This window comes from Ictalurus punctatus, chromosome 6 (genome assembly GCF_001660625.3).
Source record: "Ictalurus punctatus breed USDA103 chromosome 6, Coco_2.0, whole genome shotgun sequence".
In the NCBI taxonomy this organism is placed as follows: domain Eukaryota; kingdom Metazoa; phylum Chordata; class Actinopteri; order Siluriformes; family Ictaluridae; genus Ictalurus; species Ictalurus punctatus.
The window spans coordinates 10,120,301-10,125,442 of NC_030421.2; the positions used below are offsets into that span (position 1 = coordinate 10,120,301).

Genomic DNA, 5,142 nt, shown 5'->3' on the forward strand with positions numbered 1-5,142 from the left:
AGTTCAAGTGTGGCACCAGCAAGGTGAAGTAGGGCTACTGCTATGGGCTGATCTCATGAACGATTAACTCTTTGAACCTTTTCAGGTAGAACATGGACAATGCCCAAACTCACTGCTAGTTTCTAAAGGGAATTTTCTTCAAGTAGGGGTACAGGAAGAAGTCAGCAGCATTCAAGAAGGCCATGATTTTTATGCAGGAGGTACTGCTTGGCTTGCCAGAAAAGGTATCAAAGATAACAGAATGATGACCTCGCCCTCTTCCTCACCTGACTTAAATCCTATGAAGACCTTCTGGACCATTTTCAAGTGTGAGATGTACAGTGAAGGAAGACAATTCGCCTGTTTGAAAAGCATTTGGGAGGATGTGGTGGCTGTTTCAGCTAAAACTGATTTAGTGGATGGAAGGCTCATGGCAGTTACTGAAAAGAAGGGTGGTTATGTTGACCCCTGAATAGTTTTAAAGGGAAAACATTGCTTTTTCATTGTTGTTATTTATTGTTAGTTATTTGTTAAATAATACTTTAAGACTGAAGAATAAATATGTGAAAAATAACGATTTATAATTTAGTTGTCCAATAACTGCACTCTGATCATTTCCCATGAGAATGACAAATATTTTTTTTTCTTTTTAAACATGTGAAATGAACAGGATGAAATGAGACCAATAAAATTAAGCTAAGAAATACACTTTGCCTTATAATTGGGCACAACCAGAAACGAAACGCACATTCTGTGGTGTCAGATTCAGAAAAAGATAGCCCAGACCAGTGGTCACCAACCCTGTTCCTGGAGATCCTCCTTTGAAGAGCTTAGCTCCATCTAAAGTAGCCTAGACATAGGCATCCTGCACAGATGCTGATCTGGCATATGGATATATGTTGTTTCTGCCAGAATGCTGCTCCTACCGCTGGTTTGAGGAATTGAGGATCCTCAACCTATGATAAACCACAAACATAGGTCAAGATATTTAGACACAAACAGCACACAAGCCACAGTAGATCAAATATACTATCTGATCTCCACCCATAGTCTTTACAAACATATCACCAAAATTCTGTTGACAGTAATTGCTCTGAGGGTACTCAGCACATGTTTCGAATATTTTCTAAGCAGAATGCTAGTTTGGGGTTTGTGTGTGTGAGCACAAATTATGGCATGAATCCATGTCATGGGTATTTTCTAGGAATTTAAATTTAGCACAGCTTCAGTGTCATTTTGGACAAATGAGTAGAAACATGGGGAACTTTGATGACGTTGTTTTCAACTGGGGCCAACAAAGCATTCCATCTAAGATGGAGAGTAGGGAATTGCCATATTCAACAGGATATCCTCTCTTGTATGGGGAAAAAAACAACAAGCCAGACCCATGCGAACGACTCTGGAGGGACTTGAACGCACAACCTTTGAATAGCTCCAATGCAGAACGTAGAAGTCCAAGGTGCTAATCTTTGCCGCACAGAGCCGAGCTCATAAGAAGCAAAGGTGTTTCATCTCAGATTCTTCTAAATTCCATGCCAGCAAAGCACTCACCAATATAGACTTGCTGGTGTTTACTACTTTCTGTAACAAAGGGGTGGAAGGCATTGCTCTTGAAACAAGAGAAAGGTCCGGCATCAGGTACTGCTGGGATTTGAACCCAGGATCTCCTGTTTACTAGGCAGGCACTTTAACCAACTAAGACACAGCACCCCATGCTTTAAGTGCCATCTTGATGAACTGATTGTTGACTCTTAATCAAGCTAAGATTTATGCCAACGGCATGCAGACATTGATGACATATTAAGGCATCCATTCAACCAGTCACGAAATGCACAGTCTGTGGTGTCAGATTCAGAAAAAGATAGCCCAGACCAGTGGTCACCAACCCTGTTCCTGGAGATCCTCCTTTGAAGAGCTTAGCTCCATCTAAAGTAGCCTAGACATAGGCATCCTGCACAGATGCTGATCTGGCATATGGATATATGTTGTTTCTGCCAGAATGCTGCTCCTACCGCTGGTTTGAGGAATGTGAGGATCCTCAACCTATGATAAACCACAAACATAGGTCAAGATATTTAGACACAAACAGCACACAAGCCACAGCAGATCAAATATACTATCTGATCTCCACCCATAGTCTTTACAAACATATCACCAAAATTCTGTTGACAGTAATTGCTCTGAGGGTACTCAGCACATGTTTTGAATATTTTCTAAGCAGAATGCTAGTTTGAGGTTTGTGTGTGTGAGCACAAATTATGGCATGAATCCATGTCATGGGTATTTTCTAGGAATTTAAATTTAGCACAGCTTCAGTGTCATTTTGGACAAATGAGTAGAAACATGGGGAACTTTGATGACGTTGTTTTCAACTGGGGCCAACAAAGCATTCCATCTAAGATGGAGAGTAGGGAATTGCCATATTCAACAGGATATCCTCTCTTGTATGGGGAAAAAAACAACAAGCCAGACCCATGCGAACGACTCTGGAGGGACTTGAACCCACAACCTTTGAGTAGCTCCAGTACTGAACCTAGAAGTCCAATACGCTATCCTTTGCGCCACAGAGCCGAGCTCAAAAGAAGCAAAGGTGTTTCATCTCAGATTCTTCTAAATTCCATGCCAGCAAAGCACTCACCAATATAGACTTGCTGGTGTTTACTACTTTCTGTAACAAAGGGGTGGAAGGCATTGCTCTTGAAACAAGAGAAAGGTCCTGCATCAGGTACTGCTGGGATTTGAACCCAGGATCTCCTGTTTACTAGACAGGCACTTTAACCAACTAAGACACAGCACCCCATGCTTTAAATGCCATCTTGATGAACTGATTGTTGACTCTTAATCAAGCTAAGATTTATGCCAACGGCATGCAGACATTGATGACATATTAAGGCATCCGTTCAACCAGTCACGAAATGCACAGTCTGTGGTGTCAGATTCAGAAAAAGATAGCCCAGACCAGTGGTCACCAACCCTGTTCCTGGAGATCCTCCTTTGAAGAGCTTAGCTCCATCTAAAGTAGCCTAGACATAGGCATCCTGCACAGATGCTGATCTGGCATATGGATATATGTTGTTTCTGCCAGAATGCTGCTCCTACCGCTGGTTTGAGGAATGTGAGGATCCTCAACCTATGATAAACCACAAACATAGGTCAAGATATTTACCCACAAACAGCACACAAGCCACAGCAGATCAAATATACAACCTTTGAATAGCTCCAACGCAGAACGTAGAATCATATACTATCATAGACTGAGTGAAACAGTTAAACTTAAGATTCATAAGATTAATTGAATTATCTTAATTAATTAATTAATCGTCTTAATTAATTGAATGTATGTACTCTGAGTGTATGTGAGTCCCTAGGGAGGCTGGCTGGACCAAGTACGGACGGAAGGGAAAAGCAGGCATAAATCGGTACGAGATAGGCTAAGCAGGCTGGAACAGCAGGACAAGGTAGGAGGAAAACATTTGGCTGTGAGGGATAACTTAGTGGATTTAGGGGGGGGCATGTAGAAAAGACTCTAAGGGCTGAGAGGTGTGAGACACGACCAGAGTTATGGCTGAATGTAAGAAAAAGATGAGCCCGATAGAAAGGGTGATAAGCAAACACTGTACAGATGAGAAGGACATTAGGCGTTATTGTAAAAAATGGAGTGAGAAGACTAGTGGTGAGTGGAAATGGCCCGAGGAAGGTACTCTTGATGAACAGCTATGCCAGATAATGAAAGAGAGATTAGCTGTATGGAATGAACAGAAAAAAGGCTTGAGAGTGAGGGAGAAATGTGTGAAGACAGAGAAGATAGTGGACTGGTTTATGAAGGCAGGGAAAGAGGAGAAGGAGAAGGATAGACGGCAGAGAGAACGAGCAGAGGCGGTGGTACGGAAGAAAGAAGAAAGGGAAGCAAGCCTAGGAAAAATGATAAAAGAGGCCGTTCAGAAGGAATGGGCCGAGGCCCCACCCTCATATAACCCTCAGTACCACACTCCAGTGAGACCTGTCGGAAGTGCCCCACCTGCCGGGCTTTACATGATGCAAGACCTGGAGGACAGAGAAGATGAATGGAAGGAAACCGAGGTGGACATACAGGGAACATTCACCGGATACCAAAGAATGAGGCATCGCATGCGGGAGGATGGAGAACCTATCAAAATGGAAGAAGGAGCTGCCGGATACGAGGATAGAACCCCGGTCGAGAGCGAAAGCCCACGGCTGGACCTCCCACAGGTAGGCAACAAAGAGAGGGACAGGGAACTACAGGAGTATATGAAAGACTGGACCCACACTCCGGGGTGGCCGGAGCACGGGAAGAGTCCCACCAGCACTAGCACCCCGAGGCCAGGGCCACGGCCGATGGTGCACAAGCAAAGAGACAAGAAACTGGAGGAAATACAGGAGCGGGAGGAGCATAATACCAGTGATAATCAAGAAGGTCGTAGGAGTGAGAGAGGGCACGAGGTTGAAAACGGAGCTCGAGGGGCTCCACATACCAGAGTAGGAGGAAAAGGGGAGCCAAGAGACAAGGTGGGGCGGGTGGTCCATATAGAGGGGGATGTGGTGCTCTCCCCATATGAGGAGGATAAGGAATTGGAGGATGGGATATCAAACGGCGTGGGTAAAATGGATGAATTGAAAAATCTTGCCGGTCAAGCGTTCCAAATGGTGACTGCTGTGAAATATAAGTATGCGCAAAAGCCCCGTTTGGGAGAATCAAAATCACAGAGGTCGAGAAGAGCACTGAACCAGTCAGCAGGAAAACATGTGAAGAGCCTGAGTAAGGCCTCAAAGGTCCTAATATACCCCCAGCAGAAGAAGAAGCAAGTGAGTTCAGACATGGATCTGGACGAACAAGGGGGGACTGAGAGCAAGGGGACTGAATCAGACAACGAAGGAAAAGTTGAACAAGACGTCAGTGAGGAGGAGGACTTGGAGCTTAGAGGAGCTAGATCACTACGGAGCAGGGCAAGCCTGAAGCCCCCAGTGAGATTCAAACCTGGTATCACAGCGTACTTAGCGCATGCCCGCTCCCAGTCGGAGCCCAGCCTTAATCAGGTTGGGTGGTCACCCCCAGGTCAGATGATGCACCTCATGGTTAAAGGAAAAGCCCTACAGTATGCACCCTGGAGTTTCATGGACCTAACGGGCCTGATCCAACGACTA

At 44.7% G+C, this 5,142-nt stretch overlaps 2 non-coding genes across 2 annotated transcripts; both read right to left on the minus strand.

Moving 5' to 3' along the window:
* Window positions 1–1,615: 1,615 nt before the first annotated feature.
* Window positions 1,616–1,689, minus strand: trnat-agu (transfer RNA threonine (anticodon AGU)). Its single transcript has one exon. It is a non-coding gene; the product is annotated as a tRNA-Thr (tRNA).
* A 1,013-nt stretch (window positions 1,690–2,702) lies between these two features.
* trnat-agu (transfer RNA threonine (anticodon AGU)) lies at window positions 2,703–2,776 on the minus strand. The gene has a single exon. It is a non-coding gene; the product is annotated as a tRNA-Thr (tRNA).
* Window positions 2,777–5,142: the final 2,366 nt, after the last annotated feature.